The sequence below is a fragment of the Giraffa tippelskirchi genome, chromosome 1 (assembly GCF_054371585.1).
Source record: "Giraffa tippelskirchi isolate mGirTip1 chromosome 1, T2T-mGirTip1v1.2.pri, whole genome shotgun sequence".
Lineage (NCBI taxonomy): Eukaryota > Metazoa > Chordata > Mammalia > Artiodactyla > Giraffidae > Giraffa > Giraffa tippelskirchi.
In genome coordinates, this window is record NC_137275.1 from 59,547,246 (window position 1) to 59,570,069 (window position 22,824).

The 22,824-nt window shown below is 36.8% G+C and overlaps 1 long non-coding RNA gene across 1 annotated transcript in view; it reads left to right on the plus strand.

Moving 5' to 3' along the window:
* The window catches only part of LOC145521151 (uncharacterized), a 229,621-nt gene extending 207,246 nt beyond the window's left edge, over nt 1-22,375 (plus strand). The window contains exon 6 of the long non-coding RNA XR_014065183.1: nt 22,157-22,375. This is a non-coding gene — a long non-coding RNA (uncharacterized LOC145521151). The remainder of the gene's footprint in view (nt 1-22,156) is intronic.
* Nucleotides 22,376-22,824: the final 449 nt, after the last annotated feature.

Consider the following 22,824-nt stretch of genomic DNA (forward strand, 5'->3'; position numbering starts at 1 on the left):
AAGAACACCTACCTTACCATCAAGCTTACTTTTAGGAGAATCATGGGAAGAAAAACAGCTCATGAACAGTTTGGGGACTTCATAGAGAGCTAAGTCCTGAAGGGATAACCAAATTAAAGCAACAAGGCAAAGGAAAACGATAACTATTTTTGGCAAATAGTTGAGCATCAGGGAAATTGACTGAAGACTCTGTATTCCAGATGACACGGTGGAAAAGCCTCAGGAGTTATTGAGAGGAAGAGTTTGTACATCACTGTCTAGAGGATTAAAAATCTTAGGCACTGAGGAATAAACTAGCAATCCACAGCTTCTAGTGGTGACTGAGGACGTCACTGAGTTAGCCTTGAGGGTGCCCAGATAGTGAGTGATGGGAAAACCTGGAGCACTGTGAGGATTGGGGAGCTAAAGGAGGAATCCCTTCCAGTGATGGGGATGGTGGGACTTGGGCAGCAGCTGGAGCACACAACACTCTTCTGAACTGCTGCCTGTAAGAGAGTTTGATTCGAATTTGAGTTCACTTTCCAGTAGGTACTGTCAGGCTTGTTTTTTTTTTTTTTTTTCCCTTGGGAGGGGAGGGATTCTGTTTGCTTTTGTTTTGTTCTCTATTTTCTTAAGTTACCTTACTATGATTTTGAATGTAAATATCTAAAATATATGTTGACTTTTTTATTTTTGCATTTCTGAGTCTTGTTCTTAATTAGTAGCATACGTCATCTTCATATATTATATATTACCAAAAGTATATCGTAGAAATAAGCTCTTATGTTATTTTTGGTAATAAAAACATACTTAAAAGAGCAGGAAAAAAGTCAAATAGAGGAAATGTTTTGTATTGTGGTGATATTCTACACGAAATATATATATCAAATTTTTGAGATTTATAGTACACATCCATTGTAATTTACAAGATTCTCAGAAACTTTCTAAAGAATTAAGTAATATTAATATTTATCTCCATTTTTAAAACAAGAAGATAGATTAAAGATAGCTAATTAATTTGCCTAACATTGTACTGCTTAAACACATTACACCAAGCATTTCACCCAGGTATCTTTTTCTGGTTAATTATAATATTCTAGATTTACAAAGGGCAGAGTAAAGGGTTGATAAAGGAAGCCAGTGGTATCACAGATTTGGGGCACCATCAACAAACTTTGGAATATGTCAGGGCAGGTAACAAAGTTTCTTATGTAGGGGAAACCTAAGGAGCATTTTGAATGTAAGTGCAAGTTGACTTCCAGGAAGAGTTTTACAGTAAATACCTGCCTTATTGTCCTACTGTTGGCATACTTTCTTCCTGAGATATTTTAGCAGTCAAAATCTTGCTTGAATGGTCATCACACTTCCTTTCCATCAATAAAATGTTTCTTGATCCAGAAACAAACTGTAACCATTCTTTAAATCTCCTAGTAGTTGTCTTTATACATTTATTCTGTTTGATTTGGATAATCACCCAAGAACTTACCTATAAGCTATACATAGTGATAACTAGTGTGGTTGGAAATCTTTAAAAAAATGAAATATACATATACTACAGTGTTATTAGGAAATAAAGGGAAGCTGAGCTAATGTGTTTTGTACAACATAAGATGCTAAACAAATATGAATTGCATGCTATTATTAACAGTAAGAACACATGGCAGGACATCATGGTTAAGAATTTAAGCTATAGCTTGCGGCCTGTGTTGAAACCCATCACTTACTCATCTCATGATCTTGGGCAAACCATTTACCTTCTCTGTGCCATAGAATTCTGATCTATAAAATGATCCTAAGAAAAAAACCAAAAACTGCTCTATAAATTTCATCATTCATTCTGTCAATAAGCCTTGACTATGGGTCAAACGGTGTAGGTGCATATTAAATTAATTGATACCTGTAAAGCACCTAGGGACATTCAATACCTTGTAATACGTCCATAAATGTGATATTTCTTTCCCTATTAATTTGTTGAGAGATATTCCTTAAAAACAGGTAACAGTCAAAACATAGCTATTAAAATTCAAATTAATTATAATTTAGGAATATGTCAAACAATTAAAAAATCTCCAAAGCAGTGTTACATGACCGTTATCTTCTCATATGGTCTTATGAGTACAGATCCAGTATTAATGAAAATCTCAACAAAAATATACCTGCCATACCCAATATCTTTATGTCAGAAACCAACTTTGAATTATACAAAAATGCAGCAGTTTTAATCAAACTTAAAAATATACTATTAATGCATAAACCGTGATTCATATGAAGTACTTAAATATTAAAGGAAGTCAAAATCCTTTCTGACAGTGTCTGACCTTTATGCTTATCTATTCCTAAATACATCTTGCCTATCAACCAAAGCTTTAATCACTTTCTCATTTCAGATATTGAAAGAAAGATTCCATTAAATCAAGTAAAGGTCATCTTTCTTTGAAATAGAGATTATTCACCTGCACTCTTTAAAGAAGCAGAGATTGGAGAGCAAACTCAATAGGCACCTTTCTCCCCTCTCTTCAAAGTAATAAGTAAGCAGCCAGAAGGATTAAGGATGATTATGTTTAGCTTTCAAGAACTGAGTTCCAAACCAGATATGAAATGCAATTTCAATACTCATGTGGAGGATCCATATATATATTGAAAAAGAAAGGATATATTCTATTTCTGTGTGTGTGTGTGTGTGTGTGTGTTTTAAGAAGTTATATCTGAACTATATTCAGATGAAAGTGGCAACAGAGCAACACCAGATAATGATGAGTGGTTAATCCAAGTGACTTTTTTCCTAGAGAAACAAATTGGTGATGGATAGGAATCTGAATTTCTAAAGCACATGTGTAGCATTTCTATGCTCTCAAGTCCCCGTTTGTCTCACTAAGTAGCTTAGTGACTCCTTAGAAGGAATGTATCTTTAATGGATATTTGGGTTTTTTAATTCATATTCAGTTCAGTTCAGTTGCTCAGTTGTGTCCGACTTTTTGTGACCCCACGAACCACAGCACGCCAGGCCTCCCTGTCCATCACCAACTCCCGGAGTCCACTCAAACCCATGTCCATTGAGTCGGTGATGCCATCCAACCATCTTATCCTCTGTCATCCCCTTCTTCTCCTGCACTCAATCTTTCCCAGCATCAGGGTCTTTTCCAATGAGTCAGCTCTTCGCATCAGGTGGCCAAAGTACTGGAGTTTCAGCTTCAACATCAGTCCCTCCAATGAGCATCCAGGACTGATCTCCTTTAGGATGGACTGGTTGGATCTCCTTGCAGTCCAAGGGACTCTCAAGAGTCTTCTCCAACACCACAGTTCAAAAGCATCATTTCTTCTGTACTCAGCTTTCTTTATAGTCCAACTCTCACATCCATACATGACTATTGGAAAAACCATAGCCTTGACTAGACGGACCTTTGTTGACAAAGTAATGTCTCTGCTTTTTAATATGCTGTCTAGGTTGATCATAACTTTCCCTCCAAGGAGTAAGCGTCTTTTAATTTCATGGCTGCAATCACCATCTGTAGTGATTTTGGAGCCGCAAAAAATAAAGTCAGCCACTGTTTCCACTGTTTCCCCATCTATTTGCCATGAAGTGATGGGACCAGATGCCATGACCTTAGTTTTCTAAATGTTGAACTTGAAGCCAACTTTTTCACTCTCCTCTTTCACTTTCATATTTCTTTAAAAAATAATTTCAGTTTTCTTAAGGAATCAAAAGTGTTTGCTTTACAATTCTAACTACTAATAGCACTGCTCATTACATGGTTACTCCTAGATATTTTATAAATATGTGTCCTGATTAACCATTGACACATAAAAGCTGGAAGCATTAGTAAACTTGTATAAAGTATCTAGCAAAGAGTTATGTCCAGAAAGAGACTACAATTCCTCTAGTGTATTTAAATTCCATGTTTGCCTAAAGCCCATTTTATCACTTTTCCCTGAGAACTTCAAACCAAAATTTTCTCCTCTGAGTGCTTGCTGCGTTTTCTGCTTTTTATATATCAGCCTTTAAACTATACTCCTGTCCTTTTGTTATTTTATGAGAGTTGTCTGATTTTTTTTAATCTTTCCAGAAACCACAGCTCATTTTCCTGCCTTGCTTAATAAAGTGTAAGGCCTGAGCTCCAACATTATCATCCCTTGCTGATACAAAATGGCCTGGTAGCCAGTCTTCCTTGAATTCTTACCTAAGGTTTACATTATTGCTGCATTCTCAAGATTGCCTCATCAGTATTGGACAGGCTTGAGGTACAGAATTCCTATTGGATTTAGGCCCCCAGAGCTCGCATACACCAGATTTTAGGAACTTAGAAGTGAGTTACATGAAGACAGAAAACATCCTGGATCAATGATTTTGGGAAAACGAGTGTTGGGGATCTCGAAAGAAGAGACCTAGAAAACAGCTACCCATGCTAAATTGACCCAAGATTTTGTGGTTTCTAAATTTAATTTTGCATATTTCATTGCTAATCATGTATTGTAGGAAACTATATATATATGCATATACATATAACTTTATTTGTAAATGGAGTTTCAGTTATGATAATTAAAAATTATTTTTCAATGAGGTATGCCTGATTGCTGTGCAACAAGATTAGATGTACATGATTCAATTCATATGTTTGATTTACTTATTATATTTTATTTACAGTCAAAACTGAGTATATCCTGTTGCTCTTATGAAACAGTCATGAGCATACAGCTTAAAATGAACAGGTCACTGTTACTATGCAACATCAGCTTCATTTTAAGACATAAAGTTTGCCCCAACTTTTAAGAAGTGAGTGGATGGGAAGGTGGCTGAATGTGCAAACATCGCTATTGTAAAATGACTGTATGTAAAGCATAGTGCACTGAAATGAGGGAGGAAGGAGAGCATTTTTCTATTTCATGGGGTTAAGCAATTTCAACCATAAAGAAGAAAAACCTCAGGAAAGAACACTATTAACTCACATTTAAAAGTCCATTAAAACATAGTCAACTTGCTGTTTTACTATTTACTAAGTTTATATGAACCTTTTTGCAAAACTCCATTGTTATTATAATGTGAATTACTTTGCATTGAACATTATAGTTGAGCTATAAAATTGCACAGAGTAACTGTTAGAGTTGTATTAAGAAATGATAAGAGTTGACTAGCATTATTAAAAAAATAAACTATCTCAGTATATAATAAAGTAGCTCTTCAGAGAAAAACTGAACAGTTTTCATTTTCGTGATTGTAATTAAAAATGGAAGTAGCTCCTAGCAGTTTTTAAAGTTTTATAAATATTTAACAGAAGGAATGTAAATGTTTGTTATATTATTTTCTGGCTGCAGATTCCCAATTTTCCAGTCTCCATGATGTATAAGCAATATGCAAACAGTTAGTGAATAAAATTAAATTATAGGGAGAAACATCTTTAACACACCATGGGACCAGAAAAATTTATAGTGCTTAGAGGTTCCCAGTGAAGGCTGATATTTCACTCTTAATCAATTGCAGTAGGTAGGAGAAGCAGCATTTTGTAAACCGAGTGGGAATGTATATTCGTTTTTATAAAGTATGTCCATTACTCTCATTTCCTGTATCAAAAGCAGTATGTGAGCAGAAGTTCCTTTAACATGCAGGAAATAGAATTCATTGCTGGTAAAATGAAGTCAGGAAAGTGTCCATGTTTCACAATTCAATCACTTACCTTCTCCATGAAGGCTGTGAACAGCCCAAGTCATTACAGTGTGGCTGAGAAGCAAGAAGTCACTCCTTTCATTTGATTACTGCTGTCACTAACATACCATTGGAGCCATTGCCACTTCCAGGCTTAGTACAACAGCACTGTGATTTTGGCATCCAGTCTATAACTGCAGTCAAAATAAAGCCTATAGGACAATGGACTTTGTCTCCATCAGCATCTATTGGAAATTTTTTCCCCATTCCTTTTTCCTTACTGAGTCGAACTGCATACTCCTAATAATTGGAGTCTAAATAGGTCGCTAGGGATATAAATACAAGAAAATATTTCTCTTTGTTAGAAATCCTTTACTAGCTAATAGAGTGCAAGTTATGCAAGAAATACCTTTCTATAAGGAACACAAGGAAATGTTTCTTTTTATTACATATTCTTAACTAACGATGCAATCAGAAAAGCCTGGACATGCATTCATGTTGCCGTTTTAGGCCTCTTCTCTCAATGAATAGAGTATGGAAAGGTATTCCACCTAGTGTCCTCTCCTAATAAGAAGGATGATTCCCAACTACAAGAGGAGTATAAGACAATAACTCCTAATGCTGCAAAATGGGGAATGTGAACTTACTGGAAAGACACATTTGGGATATATCTGACCAAGTAGTAATGTACCACACTGACACAAGCATTTAAACAGTTTAACACGAAATTCCTTTTCTTAAAGTATCTGATTACTTTTCATGAAATTGATGTTAGGCTAAACTGCAGAGATTGTTGACTTAATCTGACATGTCACTTTGTGTGACCCCATGGGTTTAAAAGCTCACACAGCTGGTTCTTAGAACTCATTAATCTTATGAAAATGGTATGGCAGAGAAACAGAAAGTAAAAATCAGTGTAAGTTAAATCAATCCAAGTCAGTTCAGTTCAGTTCAGTTCAGTTGCTCAGTCGAGTCTGACTCTCTGCGACCCATGGACTGCAGCATGCCAGGCTGTCCATCACCAACTCAAGCAGTTTACTCAAACTTATGTCCCTGAGTCGGTGATGCCATCCAACCATCTCATCCTCTGTTGTCTCCGTCTCCTCCTGGGTTCAATCTTTCCCAGAATCAGGGTATTTTCAGATGAGTCAGTTCTTTGCATCAGGTGGCCAAAGTATTGGAGTTTCAGCTTCAGCATCAGCCCTTCCAATGAATATTCAGAACTGATCTCCTTTTGGATGGACTGGTTGGATCTCATTGCTGTCCAAGGGACTGTTAGGAATCTTCTCTAACAGCACAGTTCAAAAGCATCAATTCTTCGGCACTCAACTTTCTTTATAGTCCAACTCTCACATCCATACATAACTACTGGAAAAACCATAGCTTTGACTAGATGGACCTTGGTTGGCAAAGTAATGTCTCTGCTTTTTAATATGCTGTCTAGGTTGCTCGTAACTTTTCTTCCAAGGAGCAAATGTCTTTTAATTTGGCTGTAGTCACCATCTGCAGTGATTTTGGAGCTCCCAAAAATAAAGTCTGTCACTGTTTCCATCGCTTCCCCATCTATTTGCCATGAAGTGATGGGGCCAGATGCCATGATCTTTGTTTTCTGAAAGCTGAGTTTTAAGCCAGCTTTTTCACTCTCCTCTTTCATCAAGTGGCTCTTTAAGTTCTTCTTTGCTTTCTGCCATAAGGGTGGTATCATTTGCATATCTCAGGTTATTGATATTTCTCCCACCAATCTTGATTCCAGCTTGTGTTTCATCCAGCCCAGCGTTTCTCATGATGTACTCTGCATATAAGTTAAATAAGCAGGGTGACAATATACAGCCTTGACATACTCCTTTCCCAATTTGGATCCTGTCTGTTGTTCCATGTCTGGTTCTAACCATTGCTTCTTGACCTGCATACAGATTTCTCAGGAGGCAAGTAAGGTGGTCTGGTATTCCCATCTCTTCAAGAATTTTCCACAGTTTGTTGTGATCCACACAGTCAAAGGCTTCGGCACAGTCAATAAAGGAGAAGTAGATGTTTTTCTGGAACTCACTTTTTCAATGGTCCAGCGCATGTTAGCAATTTAATCTCTGGTTCCTCTGCCTTTTCTAAATCCAGCTTGAACATTTGGAAGTTCATGTTTCACATACTGTTGAAGCCTGGCTTGGAGAATTTTGAGCATTACTATGCTAGTGTGTGATATGAGTGCAAATGAGCGGTAGTTTGAGCATTCTTGGCATTGCGTTTCTTTGGTATTGGAATGAAAACTGATCTTTCTGCGTGCTGTGGCCACTACTGAGTTTCCCAAATTTGCTGGCATATTGAGTGCAGCACTTTCACAGCATCATATTTTAGGATTTGAAATAGCTCAACTGGAATTCCATCACCTCCACTAGCTTTGTTCGTAGTGATGCTTTCTAAGGCCCACTTGACTTCACAATCCAGGATGTCTGGCTCTTGGTGAGTGATCATACCATTGAGATTATCTGGGTTGTGAAGATCTTTTTTGTATAGTTCTTCTGTGTATTCTTGCCACCTCTTCTTAATATCTTCTGCTGCAACCAAGTCATCAGTTGGCAAATATTACAGCCAAATCACTAAGTATTTATATTTACTTAACTGTATACTTGATCCATCTAAGTCAAGTTTTTACTATTTATCACATACCCATTAGTTCTAAAATGTGCTCTAAACAATCATGAATAAATTTGCTGATTTTTTTGTAGATTCCTGGACCCCACACTTGGAGATTTGAACTTAGAGAATCAAATGGGAGTTCTTGAAATTGGCTGAGTTAGGCAACACTTTTATGAACATTGCTAATTAGTGCATAAGCAAATGCTGGATTTATAATATGTATTCCAATAATCAATTAAACTGAAACATGACTAAATGAGAACTCTTATATCAAGAGTAACTTATATTAAATGTAACTTATATCAAGTTACATTTCCCTGCCTTGTTTATTTCATTCCTCTATTTGGTGCATCCTGTGCAATTAACCATCTTCCCAATTCCATCATTACTTTACCTGAAATAGCTATGATTTTTTAAAGAATAGAAAATAAAACTCAAACTTTTTAGCCTTTCATATCCTGGATGCAGTAAATTTTCCATCCTTATTTTCCATAATTTCACAACATATGTTTTGTACACAAATCAATTTGGGCAATTTCTGAAACTTGTATTCCACTGCATTTTTCTAGTATGTCATAGCCTCTGTCTAATATCTCTCCCATTTCTATCTTTTGAAGTTCTGTCTTATTCTCCAGGGCCCGACTCAAATGATGATCTCTCTAGAGTTTGACCTCTCTCATAGTTTATGCCTTTTTTAAACCCCATTTTTTTTAATGTTGAAGATCTTTGTACAGTTTCTAACAACCTCCATTAGAGAAAAATGCCCTAGATTTGTGTCAGTATGGTAGCCACTAGCCATATGCAGCTATTTAGATTGAAATTATTAAAATGGAATGACATTAAAAAGTTCAGTTTCTTAGTCACATTAGGCACATTTCAGTTGGATGGCAAAGATACAGAGTATTTCTATCATGGCAGAAAGTTGTCAGTGCTCCCTACACTACAGGATTAAGATTCTCTCATGGGTATTTTTAAATTTTTTTCCAAATGGATTTTAGTGTAATTCCTTCACTAAAGTATAGTAATTAAGTTGTTGTTATGGAATGATGGTGGCCCCCAAACTCCTGGAGGAGATTCTGTACAATAACAGAAACAAGTATTTTCTACATATCATTATTGTACATCTCACACTTCAGCAAATAACAGGAGGGCTTGTTAAAACAGCATGTTTTCCTCTACCCCTGGAGTTTCTGAGTCACTAGGTCAGAGCTGGAGTTGAGGATTTTCAGGATTTCTAACAAGTTCCCAGGTGATTCTGCTGCTGGTGGTCTGGAGAAGACATTTTGAGAATCACTGACTTGAGCATATTTATATATTTATTCTCCATATTCTTTGATTATTTTTACTTGAATTATTTGATCATTGTTTTCTTTGAGTTTTACATTTTGTACCTGGCAGCTTTTATTTACACAGCATACTTAAGTAAGTAGAACTCACTTTAATTCAAGATGTATTTAATTTTAATAAGAGCTCATTAGGTCTCTGTATTAGAAGTATCTGTATTAGTAACATATTAGTATCCATAGACTAATACTATCCTTGTAGAAATTAGATCTAGCTGGAGAAATGACCTGAAGAAATAGGAAAAATACTAATCTCAAGATAGTATTGCCCATAAACATATTGAAAACACTTCTATACATATTATTCTGTTTAATCTGTACAGTAACAGTCCACTAGTGTGGACATTGTTGAGAAACCTCGTTATTAGATGAGAAAACCTCAACTCAGGGAGTCCATGTCTAAACAACATCATTGGATTAACAAGTGTTTTGCATTGGACTAAATTAGGGCAAAACCTACACCATGACTTTTTCTTTTAAATCAGTTTAAAAAAGTTAATCACATTTTGTTTGAAGAATTCTAGTAATGACCTAGGCTAGAATATTATCAATTATTTTAAACTTCTCTAAATATTAAGTGACAACTTTTCAAACATAGGAATAAAATACATATTAAAAGGCTTTGAATAAAATCCTAGAGCTATTGGAAGTCTAGGGAGTTTATGGACTTTCCTTTAGAACTATAAGGGTTGAGAAACCAGGTAATGTACATTTAGAGAATGTACATAGCTGCCAGCTTCCTTTATTTCTTCTGTTCTCTAGATAAATCACACACTTGAAGATTGGGAATGCACAAATGCTGGAGTGTCTGGTGAAAGCACTACCGTTCAGATATAACATATGATATCCTACTGTGTTCCTTTGTCCCCAAGACAGTTATAATTAAATTAATCTTGCTGCCAAAATGAATGTAGCAAAATGGGTCAAAATCTTCATAAACCCTTAACAATCTGACAATAAATTAACAAACTGACTAATGTCTCTGTAGTGCTCATAACATCTGGGACTAAAGGAGGAAAGATGAGATGAGAGCAGCAAAACATGTTGTTCCTTAATTGCTCTGTGGACTTTTTCTATAGTGGCTCATCCTCCCAATTCAATTTAAGTAAATCATTGAGCATATGGTTTGCACTAAATATAGAGCATCTGTGATACTCATTGCTACGCATATTTGCCACGCAGGTGTCTGATTTTGGACTTGTCACATGGACAGATGGGATTTTTCTGTTTGTCTTTTTTTTGGCAGTAGAAAGAGTAAGAGAGTTAACCCTAGCTACTGTTGAGACAGCTCTGCTTACAGCGAAGTGAGAGTCAATGCCTATCTTCTTTCCTTAGTTAAATTAAGGGATTAAAATTATGCTAGTAAAAATGTTTTAGCAGGAATAGTTGACTTTTTCAGCACATCAGATAAAATTTTGTATTCTTTTCCTCTCTTAGAGACACTTTAATGCATTTATTTAAATGAATTATTAATGTAAATAGGTAATACGATTGCTTGTTATAAACTAGACATTTCTTGAGACGGTTACAGGTATTTTATATTTAATCTTATTAACACTCCCATTCAGTTCAGTTGAGTCGCTCAGTCATGTCCGACTCTTTGTGACCCCATGAACCACAGCACTCCAGGCCTCCCTGTCCATCTCCAACTCCCGGGGTTTACTCAAACTCATCTCCATTGAGTCAGTGATGCCATCCAGCCATGTCATCCTCTGTCATTCCCTTCTCCTGCCCTCAATCTTTCCCAGCATTAGGGTCTTTTCAAATGAGTCAGCTCTTCACATCAGGTAGCCAAAGTATTGGAGTTTCAGCTTCAACATCAGTCCTTCCAATAAACACCCAGGACTGATCTCTTTTAGGATAGATTGGTTGGATCTCCTTGCAGTCCAAGAGACTCTCAAGAGTCTTCTCCAACACCATAGTTCAAAAGCATCAATTCTTTGGTGCTCAGCTTTCCTTATAATAAGTCCAACTCTCACATCCATACATGACTATTGGGAAAAACCATAGCCTTGACTAGACGGATCTTTGTGGACAAAGTAATGTCTCTGATTTTTAATAAGCTGTCTAGGTTGGTCATAACTTTCCTGCCAAGGAGTAAGTGTCTTTTAATTTCATGGCTGCAGTCACCATCTGCAGTGATTTGGAGCCAAAAAATAAATAAATAAATAAAGTCCACCACTGTTTCCACTGTTTCCCCATCTATTTGCCATGAAGTGATGGGACCAGATGCCATGATCTTAGTTTTCTGAATGTTGAGCTTTAAGCCAACTTTTTCACTCTCCTATGTTGTTATAATTTGTATCCCCATTTTAGAGATAGAAGCATTGAGGCACATGAAATTTAACAAAAATAACAAAATAATTAAGAGGTGGAAATGGGATTTGAACCCAGGTTGTTTAGCTCAAGAATCATTTTTTTTTCTTTTCCTTCCAGTTGTATTGAGATCATAATTAACATATAGCACTGTATAAGTTGTGAAACATAATTATTTGGCTTATATACATCCTGAAATGATTATCACAATAAATATAGTGAACATTAGTCATCTCATATAGACACAAAATTAAAGAAACACAAAATAAATATTTTTTCCTTATGGTGAGAACTCTTAGGACTTACTCTCTTGAAAACTTTCCTATGTAACTTTCAGCAGTGTTAGTTATGTATAACTGGAAACTTGCATCTGTTAACCAGCTCATCCAGTTCCCCCTCCTCACAACCCCCACCTCTGGTAACCACAAATCTGATCTCTTTTTGATCAGTTTATTTGTTTGTACACAACTGAGCAAGCATGCAATATTATGTTGTATAGCTCTCCCCCTAACGTCTTTACTAGTAATTTCCTTATAAGCTGCTCTTTTCATATCTCTACCTCTTAAGCCATATGTTAGCCATTGTTCAAGTATCTATGTATCTCCCTACCTCAGGCCATCTAGCTTTCCAAGCAGAGGGTACATCTTGGTATAGTTCTAGAAGTTCTGCACACTGGAGGCATTTATTTTTTCCACTTGGGTTATAATATTGTACATAGAGTTCTTTCCTCGAGCAGAAAAATATTATAGAATAGCAACTTAAGACTTTTTTTCATCTCATATAGTGACAGGGACTTCTGTGTGAAGCTATAAGAAAGTTGGTGAATGGGAGAAATAGGCAACAGTGATTACGAGCTGTCTGCTCCAGCTATTGGCCTACACTTTCAGTAACTGCTTGAGATCACCTCACATAAAAACTTCCACTTAGTGAGTAAAGGGCCTCAAACTTTATGGGTTTGTGGACTAGATAGCATTCATTATAGAATGGACAGCACATGTCATACGTGTACATGTTGTTGATAGCCAGGTTTCATCATCTGCATGACTCCATTAGTTAGAATTGAAAGAAAAGAAAAATCTTAGAGAATTTTCACGTACTACTAATAGGACTTGCCACAGTCTCCGCAAGCCTTCAATTGCTGCAGATGAGTTTAGTGTCTGGGTTGTGAAGGCTAAGTGGTAAAGCGACTTGCACTACAGTATGTATAAGCCTTCCTTTCATTCTCTGTTCCTTTCAAAATTCAAAGGCTTTTGCTCAACTGAAAAATAGATTGAAACAACATGCTCTATGATAGAAGGAGCTTTTTAAAACCAGAGAAGCATTGTGCCTCTTTCTTAGTGATAGATAGAACAAAATGTGGCAAGTTGTCCTTTTAGTTTATGTTATAATGTTGTACCAAGATCACTGAGGGCTTCCCAGGTGGCTCAGTGGTAAAGAATCTGCCTGCCAATGCAGGAGAAGCAGGAGATATGGGTTCAATCTCTGGGCTGGGAAGAGCCTCTAGAGGAGACAATGGCAACTCCCTCCAGTATTCTTGCCTGGAAAATTCCATGGACAGAGGAGCCTGACCGACTATAGTACTAGGGGTTGAAAATAGTTGGACACAACTTGGTGACTACACAAGTATCAAGTACTGAGCTCTCAGAAACTTTACTGACGAGCCTGATATGTTCATGGGATTCATTTTCCACCATTTGTATGAGTGTGTTTTAACATAATGCCTCTCATCCCTTTATGGAAAGTTTAAAGCATATGTCTCAGAGCTTAAGCAGTTATAATGTCCAGAATCATGCCACAGAATGGTCTATTGAAAACATCTGCATTATCACTGCTAGGGACAGACTACATCACTTACAGAGTCGATTATCCTGGTATCAAACACTGCATACTTCTGCTACAGTAATTGCATCCCCATAACTTGATATGACTGCTGATGCTTTGAACATGCTCTCTAGGATGGGTACTGCATAGCTTCTTCAAATCACTAGCTATAAATCAAAGAGATGCATACATTGTTTAAGCCATCCCAGGACAAGTGCCTGTACTATGACAGGGGTCAGGAATGTAAATACTGGGCATAGCCTGCTTCTAATAAGGACAAGACTTTCAAGGTAGAATAATGCCCTCTCCATCCATAGAAAGTGGTGAAAAAACGGGTGCCAAAAGTCAAATACAGTTCCCTAGGGTTATCCACATCATTTAGTAGCACACATCATTCACCCAGCCAAAAGCACAGTTATATGCCCTGATATAACCCCCTTATAATGCCCCTTTTCTAACCCCCTTCTCTAATGTCAGTCCCATCAGCAAGCACTGTTGGCTTTATTTCCAAATATGTTCTTAGGAAGTTTCTAGTTCTCTTTATCTTCATGAATCCCCTTCAAGATCACTGATACATTTCGCCTGGACTGTGGCAGTTACCTCCTAGCTTGCTTCCCTGCTTCCACTCTTTCTCTTGTTAGACTTCTTATTTTTTACCAGAAGTAGATTGCTCTTTTTAAAAATTAGTATTCAAATCATACCACCTCTTTACTTAAGAAATAAAACCAAGATCAAATCTTTTATTAACTTTCTGTTTTTTTGAGAACTTGTCCTAACTTTTAACAAGGCATGAAAAGTCCTTTGTGATTTTAGTCCTTACTACCTCTGCAAACTCCATTTATGCCATTGTCTCCTCCTTCACTTTGACGGTAGCCACACTGATCTTCCAGCTTCTTTCTGTTCTTCACACATTCCAGAGTTTTCATCTCTGTGTTTTCATACTGCATTGCTGGAGTGCTTTTCCCTCAGACTGCTATATAACTGACTCCTTTCCTCACTCAACTCTCAGGTCAGATGCTCTCTCAATAGAGGAGTGGTGTCTGATCATTCCCTGTGAAGTATCTTCACCCCAACTGCAGTGGCTACTCTCCAAAGACAATCTCTGGTGAACCATACTTTCCAATATTTATGGCTTTGTGTTGCCCCCCTTATGGAATCTGGCCTGGCCCTGGGTTTAACTGTAGCCAATGAAAATGTGGCAGAGGTAACATGTGCCAATTTGGGGGCTATATCTTAAGAAGATCCAAACCTTTGGCCACCTTATGTGAAGAGCCAATGTTGGAAAAGATCCTGATGCTGAGAAAGATTGAAGGCAGAAGGAGAAGAGGGCAAAAGAGGATGAAATGATTGGATGGCATCACCACCACAATGGACATGAGTTTGAGCAAACTCTGGGAGACAATAAAGGACAGGGAAGCCTTGTGTACTGCAGTCTATGGAGTCACAAACAGTCGGGCACAACTGAATAACAACAACAACAAATCTTAAGAAGACCCAACAGTTTCTGTTTTTGAGCTACCATGTAAGAAATCTGCTTTCCTTGCTGACGAGGCCTCATGGAGAGATCATCATGTACGGAGGTTTGTAGAACATACTGAGACTACATGGAAAGAGAAGGAAGCCAAATAGCCTCAGTAGACCGACTATTCTCAATCTTCTGGGTGTTTTTACCAAGGCAACAAAGTTATGAGTTAGCTCTTTTGGATCTACCCACCCTGTTGAATCCTCCCATGACTGAAATTCCAGCTACTACAATATGCATCAGAACCACCCAGCTGATCCCAGTCAAACAACAGACTCATAAGAGATGATAATATAGTTTGTTTTTAAGCTGCTGTGTTTTGGACTATTATTTTCTGCAAGAGTATATGATCAAACACCAGCTTTTCTCATTTTTAGTAGCATTTAACTTACCTGTTGATTTGTCTTTTTTTTTTTTTTAATAATCCACTCCCTTTCTATTGACTTTATTCACTACCGTATTCCCTAAAAACATAGCTCAGTTCAGTTCAGTCGCGTCCACCTCTTTGTGACCCCATGGACTACAACACACCAGGCTTTCTTGTCCATCAACAACTCCTAGAGCTTACTCAAACTTATGTCCAACAAGCAGATGATGCCATCCAACCATCTCATCCTCTGTCATCCCCTTCTCCTCCTGTCTTCAATCTTTCCCAGAATCCGAGTCTTTTCCAATGAGTCAGTTCTTCTCATCAGGTGGCCAAAGTATTAGAGCTTCAGCTTCAACATCAGTCCTTCCAGTGAATATTCAGGATTGATTTCCTTTAGGATTGACTGGTTTGATCTCCTTGCAGTCCAAGGGACTCTCAAGAGTCTTCTCCAACACCACAGTTCAAAAGCATCAATTAAAAAAAAAAAAAAGCATCAATTCTTCAGTGCTCAAATTTCTTCATATTCCAACACTCACATCCATACATGACTACTGCAAAAACCATACCTGTGACTAGAAGTAACTCAATCAGAAAAGTAATGTCTCTGCTTTTTAATATGCTGTATAGGTTGGTCATAGCTTTTCTTCCAAAGAGCAAGCGTTTTAAATTTCATGGCTGTGTCACCATCTGCAGTAATTTTGGAGCCCCAAAAAATAAAGTCTGACTCTTTCCATTGTTTCCCCATTTGCCAAGAAGTGATGGGATGGGATGCCATGATCTTCATTTTCTGAATGTTGAGTTTTAAACCAACTTTTTCACTCTCCTCTTTCACTTTCAAGAAGAGGCTCTTTAGTTATTATTTGCTTTCTGCCATAAGGGTGGTATCATTTGCATATCTGAGGTTATTAATACTTCTCCCGGAAATCTTGATTTCAGATTGTGCTTCATCCAGCCTGGCATTTTACACGATGTATTCTGCATATAAGTTAAATAAACAGGGTGACAATATACAGCCTTGATGTACTCTTTTCCTGATTTGGAACCAGTCTGTTGTTCCATGTCCAGTTCTATCTGTTGCTTCTTTACCTGCTTACAGATTTCTCAGGAGGCAGGTCAGGTGGTCTGGTATTCCCATCCCTTTAAGAATTTTCCACAGTTTGTTGTGATCCACACAAGTCAAAGGGTTTGGCATAGTCAATAAAGGAGAAGTGGATGTTTTTCTGGAATACTCTCACTTTTTCGATGATCCAACGGATGTTGGCAATTTGATCTCTGGTTCCTCTGCCTTTGGTAAATCCAGCTTGAACATCTGGAAGTTCACAGTTCACATACTGTTTAAGCCTGGCTTGGAGAATTTTGAACATTACTTTGCTAGCATGTGAGATGAGTGCAACTGTTAGTAGTTTGAACTTTCTTTGGCATGGCCCTTCTTTAGGATTGGAAACTGACCATTTCCAGTCCTGCGGCCGCTCCTGAGTTTTCCAAATTTGCTGGCATATTAAGTGCAGTGCCTTAACAGCATCATCTTTTAGGATTTGAAATAGCTCAACTGGAATTCCATCACATCTACTAGCTTTGTTCGTAGTGATGCTTCCTAAGGCTCCCTTGACTTCACATTACAGGATGTCTGGCTCTAGGTGAGTGATCACACCATTGTGGTTATCTGGGTCATGAAGATCTTTTTTGTACAGTTCTTCCATGTATTGTTTCCACCTCTTCTTAATATCTTCTGCTTCTGTTAGGTCCATACCATTTCTGTCCTTTACTGTGTCTGTCTTTGCATGAAATGTTCCCTTGGTATCTCTAATTTTCTTGAAGAGATCTCTAGTCTTTCCCATTCTATTGTTTTCCTCTATTTCTTTGCATTGATCACTGAGGAAGGCTTTCTTATCTCTCCTTGCTCTTCTTTGGAACTCTGCATTCAAATGGGTATATCTTTCCTTTTCTCCTTTGTGTTTAGCTTCTCTTCTTTTCACAGCTGTTTGTAAGGCCTCCTCACACAACCATTTTGCCCTTTTGCACTTCTTTTTCTTGGGGATGGTCTTGATCACTGCCTCCTGTACCATGTCGTAAACCTCTTTGCATAGTTCTTGAAGCACTCTATCTATCAGATCTAATCCCTTGAATCTATTTGTCACTTCCACTGTATAATTGTAAGGGAGTTGATTTAGGTCATACCTGAATGTTCTAGTGGTTTTCTCCACTTTCTTCAATTTGAATCTGAATTTTGCAATAAGGAGTTCATGATCTGAGGCACAGTCAGCTCCTGTACTTGTTTTTGCTGACTGTATAGAGCTTCTCCATCTTTGGCTACAGAGAACGTTATCAATCTGATTTCGGTATTGACCATCTGGTGATGTCCATATGTAGAGTTGTCTCTTGTGTTATTTGAAGAGGATGTTTGCTATGACCAGTGCGTTCTCTTGGTAAAACTGTTACCCTTTTCCTGGCTTCATTTTGTACTCCAAGGCCAAATTTGCCTGTTACTCCATGTATCTCTTAACTTTCTACTTTGACTTTCCCATGCTAAAGACATGCTTAGCATGGAATAAATAGTGGGCCTTAGAAAGCATCACTACGAACAAAGCTAGTGGAGGTGATGGAATTCCAGTTGAGCTATTTCAAATCCTCAAAGGTGATGCTGTGAAAGTGCTGCACTCGATATGCCAGCAAATTTGGAAAACTCAGCAGTGGCCACAGGACTGGAAAAGGTCAGTTTTCGTTCCAATCCCAAAGAAAGGCAATGCCAAAGAATGCTCAAACTACCACACAATTGCACTCATCTCACACGCTAGTAAAGTAATGCTCAAAATTCTCCAAGCCAGGCTTCAGCAATATGTGAACCGTAAACTTCCAGATGTTCAAGCTGGTTTTAGAAAAGGCAGAGGAACCAGAGATCAAATTGCCAATATCCGCTGGATCATCAAAAAAGCAAGAGAGTTCCAGAAAAACATCTATTTCTGCTCTATTGACTATGCCAAAGCCTTTGACTGTGTGGATCACAATAAACTGTGGAAAATTCTGAAAGAGATGGGAATACCAGACCATCTGACCTGTCTCTTGAGAAACCTGTATGCAGGTCAGGAAGCAACGGTTAGAACTGAACATGGAACAACAGACTGTTTCCAAATAGGAAAAGGAGTACGTCAAAGCTGTATATTGTCACCCTGCTTATTTAAATTATATGCAGAGTACATCATGAGAAACGCTGGGCTGGAAGAAACACAAGCTGGAATCAACGTTGCCGGGAGAAATATCAATAACCTCAGATTTGCGGATGACACCACTCTTATGGCAGAGAGTGAAGAAGAACTAAAGAGCCTCTTGATGAAGGTGAAAGAGGAGAGTGAAAAAGTTGGCTTAAAGCTCAACGTTCAGAAAACTAAGATCATGGCATCTGGTCCCATCACTTCATGGGAAATAGATGGGGAAACAGTGAAATCAGTGTCAGACTTTATTTTTTTGGGCTCCAGAATCACTGCTGATGGTGACTGCAGCCATGAAATTAAAAGACGCTTACTCCTTGGAAGGAAGGTTATGGCCAACCTAGATAGTATATTGAAAAGCAGAGATATTACTTTGCCAACAAAAGTCCGTCTAGTCAAGGCTATGGTTTTTCCAGTGGTCATTTTGTTTGTAATTTTCTACCTTTTATAACATTTTACATGCTATTATTTCTGTTCAAAATGCTCCTCATTTCTATACTTTGTTGAGTAGTTTCACCTCTAAAACATAGTTTAGAAGCTACCTCTATTTTTTTGATTTAGTTATAAAGTAGACTAATTAACTCATATAAAAAACAGTAAATATTATTTTATTAAATAAATTAATAGATGTACATTGTATAGCAAAGGCTAGGTATTGTTGTTTTTCAGACGCTCATTGGTGTCTGTTTGTGATCCCAGGGACTGCAGCAGGTCAGGCTTCTCTGCCTTCCCCATCTCCTGGAATTTGCTCAAACTCATGTCCATTGAGTCGATGATGCCATCCAACTACACCATCTCTGTCACTCTCTTCTCCTTCTGCCCTAAATCTTTCCCAGCATCAAAGGCTCGGTGTACATTGGCCTAATTGACATTTTGGCAGGCTACTGTCCACTCCTACAAGTGTGTTGTACCAGATTTAAAATTATAAGTCAGCTTTTTAATTTATGAGAATTAGATGTAAATGTTTTTCAAAACATGATTTAATTAGAAATGCATCATAAACCTCAAGAGTGAAAAAATTTAAGCATATTCTAGGTCTTACCTATCCTTGAAAATTCAGTTCAAAGTGAGACAACAGAGAAGTTAGCTTAGAAAGCTGATATTTGATGTTACTATTTCTGTGATTATGTTCTGAATGGATCTGGCACATTCCTGTCACTGTGTGGACTGACATCCCCCACCATCAATCCATTTTTCTTTTTTACCTTTCCCTCTGTAAATTCTCTTACAATCTAAGCATAAAAGCATAAGGACATCATGATTCATTCAGTGAAGGGCAAATAATGAATATTTAAGACCATGAATGTTAAATTAATAAATGGAAGTGTATTGCACTATTAAGAAAAAATGAAAGATCAAGCAAAGGAAAATTTTAAGGTTCTATTGAAATACATTTTATAGAGAGTGTGTGGTAGCTGTGTTATGCTAGAACTTATAACTTGAAGGAATTCCCCAGATAAGCCTTATGCTACAAGCCTGTTCTATTATGCAGGCTATTATGAGCCTCTGCCACAATTTTTATGACATTATTATAATCACTGACTATATATCTGACATTTAACCATCAGTAACATGAAGAAAATGAACAATTTTCACTCATCTTTTAGTATTCAGCACTCTATGATTTCCTGCAATACAAAACATATTCAATCTTAAATATTAGACTGACTACCAGATGAGAAAACAAAGGGGAAAAGTGGCAAATCCAACAAAGCAGAATACACAAACATTGGAACTGTCCCTAAAGGAAAAGAATTTAGGAGAAAACCATGTATTGTGAATAAATATCTCTAGAGATACATCCTATTAAATAATATTTAAACTGCAGTTCATGAAAGGATAGGACACAAAGAATGACATTGTTTTGAACTACTTCTCCTTTAAAGACAAAGTGCTTTTTTTCTCTTAAAATAATGAGCTAGAGTTTTATTTGATTTTCTGATTTTATTTTTAGATTCTGTCTTGCTAAGGCCAATTATCATCTAGAACAGTTTAAACACCAAACACATTCCAATCTAATCAGAGAGAAATACACAATTAAACTCCAAAATAATAAACACAAATTCAAGATGAATTGAGAGGAACAAGTACAAAACCACTTTGAAAAAGACCTTGCAATATAATAACCCATTAAACACCCACTTACATTTCACAGAAGCAATTAATAAAGTCAACAGAGGATCAAGAACGATCTTTGCAACAATAGAATGTAAATCAAATACTGTCATGACATGTAATTTGATCATATTCCTTAATAAGACTCATCTTTGTATATGCACAAGAACTTCATTTTTATTTTTTTATGATTTTCACTTGTTTAAAGAATACTTTAAGGAATTTCTTAATTTAAATAAATTGTTATAATTATTATATGCACCTAAATGAGGATTAATCTTTAAAATTGTAGGTGAATTGCTAGTTTATTCATATACCATATTGTTTAGAACACAGAAGTACTACATTTTAATCTGTTTACATATTAGCAACTAAATTAAGGAAAGGAGGTACAGACACAAAGTACATGCATAGTAAATGAATCTTGTGTGAAAACAGAATGGTCTGATGTGAGGTAGTATACATTCAAGGAGGATGTTAGAAGTAAAAGGAGATGGCAAATCATATGTTGGGAAACTTTTTTGTATTACTAATTAAAAAAAAAGTCAACTGTCAAAAATAAGGATGTTTCAAGTGCAGCACAGAACAGAGAGAAAAGTTCAATCTGATAAACAAACAAACAAAAAAAGGCAGAGAGATCTGATGCTCTTGGCTGCTTTGGTCATGTCCCAAAGTCTTTCCTCTATGATTTTTCTTCTGGACCAAACATTAACATCAACTAATCTCTTCTCATCTCACTTTACTTCTCACATTCCCCCTTCTTTTGGTATTCTCTTATGGCCATTTCTACTACCTTTTCTGCCTCCATGTTATTTTTGAATTTTGGCTGTAAGAGGAAGGAGTCTTTGCCTACAAAGGTAAAAAAATAATTGAATAAATAAATAAAATATGTAGCTCTGCTACTCAATATACATTTTGATTGTTTTAATTTGTATTTAGGCATAATCTTATGCAAAATTACTAAATGAGGGTTTCTTTAGTAATTAACTAAATAACTCACAACCCAGTTTATTTTTATGTAGGTCAGATGTTCTACTTCAATAGAATACTAAAGGACAATTCAGTGACAAATACCCACCACAAGAACTGCCTGTTCATCATCCTTCACATTTATAAACCAATTGTCATATACACAAATAAGCTCTTATATTGTTATGACTTTTAATAGAGTATAAACAGAATGAACCTAATGGGTTTTTCTCTCTCTTTGCAAAGTTACATCTAAACGGTGCTGGGGAAACTATCTTGATGACAAGGACATTTTAAAAGTGCTTCCTGTTGATAAATTGTATATTGAAAAGTTGAAGGAGACTGCAAGAAGAGACAAAGGAGAAAGGCTTAATAAAAATGTTAAGATCAGTATATTTTTCTTTTTTTCCACTTTTCCATTCTAAGTTTTATTGTATCAATTTAAAGTAGAATCGATTGAATTTATTAACTGTTCAGTGTCACATTCTTTCCCCTTCCATTTTCCTTCCTTTTTCTTCCTTCCTTTCTTCCTTCCTTCCTTTATTTCTCCCCCCCCTCCCTTCAACAGTTTAGTCTTTTAGAATAATTCTTTCAGGGACAAGAAGTGTCCACAATATGGAGAAGTAGAGATAGAAGATTTAATTCATTCTTGAGCTGTATTTGAGTCGAAGACTCAGTGTATACAAGGCATGACATCCAGAAACAGTGCAAAAAAGACAATCAGTAGTCCACATACAGCACTCACACCTGAGTATCTGGTGTGAATGAAGGTTCTGACCTCAATCGACAACCCTTGTTTGTAGGATTTAATGCTTGTTTAACGATGAAGAAGTGAACTGGGCTTAATTGCTTCCATATTATAAAATAACTTTGGTCTTCGAACAAAAACATATTAAAATGTGTTATTATAGATA